Source organism: Gobio gobio (genome assembly GCF_949357685.1).
Source record: "Gobio gobio genome assembly, chromosome: 9".
Classification (NCBI taxonomy): domain Eukaryota; kingdom Metazoa; phylum Chordata; class Actinopteri; order Cypriniformes; family Gobionidae; genus Gobio; species Gobio gobio.
This window is the reverse complement of record NC_137115.1, coordinates 339,130-340,928: the sequence shown is the minus strand read 5'-3', so window position 1 is coordinate 340,928 and position 1,799 is coordinate 339,130.

The following is a 1,799-nucleotide window of genomic DNA, read 5'->3' as shown; positions in this document are numbered from 1 at the left end:
AGTTGAGTCGTCTCTTCACAGGTGATGGTCATCTGAAGTCCTGCAGGAGTTGAGTCGTCTCTTCACAGGTGATGGTCATCTGAAGTCCTGCAGGAGTTGAGTCGTCTCTTCACAGGTGATGGTCATCTGAAGTCCTGCAGGAGTTGAGTCGTCTCTTCACAGGTGATGGTCATCTGAAGTCCTGCAGGAGTTGAGTCGTCTCTTCACAGGTGATGGTCATCTGAAGTCCTGCAGGAGTTGAGTCGTCTCTTCACAGGTGTTGGTCATCTGAAGTCCTGCAGGAGTTGAGTCGTCTCTTCACAGGTGATGGTCATCTGAAGTCCTTGCAGGAGTTGAGTCGTCTCTTCACAGGTGATGGTCATCTGAAGTCCTCCAGGAGTTGAGTCGTCTCTTCACAGGTGATGGTCATCTGAAGTCCTCCAGGAGTTGAGTCGTCTCTTCACAGGTGTTGGTCATCTGAAGTCCTCCAGGAGTTGAGTCGTCTCTTCACAGGTGATGGTCATCTGAAGTCCTCCAGGAGTTGAGTCGTCTCTTCACAGGTGTTGGTCATCTGAAGTCCTCCAGGAGTTGAGTCGTCTCTTCACAGGTGATGGTCATCTGAAGTCCTGCAGGAGTTGAGTCGTCTCTTCACAGGTGATGGTCATCTGAAGTCCTGCAGGAGTTGAGTCGTCTCTTCACAGGTGTTGGTCATCTGAAGTCCTGCAGGAGTTGAGTCGTCTCTTCACAGGTGTTGGTCATCTGAAGTCCTGCAGGAGTTGAGTCGTCTCTTCACAGGTGTTGGTCATCTGAAGTCCTCCAGGAGTTGAGTCGTCTCTTCACATGTGATGGTCATCTGAAGTCCTGCAGGAGTTGAGTCGTCTCTTCACAGGTGTTGGTCATCTGAAGTCCTGCAGGAGTTGAGTCGTCTCTTCACAGGTGATGGTCATCTGAAGTCCTGCAGGAGTTGAGTCGTCTCTTCACAGGTGTTGGTCATCTGAAGTCCAGCAGGAGTTGAGTTGTCTCTTCACAGGTGATGGTCATCTGAAATCCTGCAGGAGTTGAGTCGTCTCTTTACAGGTGATGGTCATCTGAAGTCCTGCAGGAGTTGAGTCGTCTCTTCACATGTGATGGTCATCTGAAGTCCTGCAGGAGTTGGAGTCGTCTCTTCACAGGTGTTGGTCATCTGAAGTCCTCCAGGAGTTGAGTCGTCTCTTCACAGGTGATGGTCATCTGAAGTCCTGCAGGAGTTGAGTCGTCTCTTCACAGGTGTTGGTCATCTGAAGTCCTCCAGTAGTTGAGTCGTCTCTTCACAGGTGTTGGTCATCTGAAGTCCTCCAGGAGTTGAGTCGTCTCTTCACAGGTGTTGGTCATCTGAAGTCCTGCAGGAGTTGGAGTCGTCTCTTCACAGGTGTTGGTCATCTGAAGTCCTCCAGGAGTTGAGTCGTCTCTTCACAGGTGATGGTCATCTGAAGTCCTGCAGGAGTTGAGTCGTCTCTTCACAGGTGTTGGTCATCTGAAGTCCTGCAGGAGTTGAGTCGTCTCTTCACAGGTGTTGGTCATCTGAAGTCCTCCAGTAGTTGAGTCGTCTCTTCACAGGTGTTGGTCATCTGAAGTCCTGCAGTAGTTGAGTCGTCTCTTCACATGTGTTGGTCATCTGAAGTCCTCATAGGAGTTGAGTCGTCTCTTCACAGGTGTTGGTCATCTGAAGTCCTCCAGGAGTTGAGTCGTCTCTTCACAGGTGTTGGTCATCTGAAGTCCTCCAGTAGTTGAGTCGTCTCTTCACATGTGTTGGTCATCTGAAGTCCTCATAGGAGTTGAGT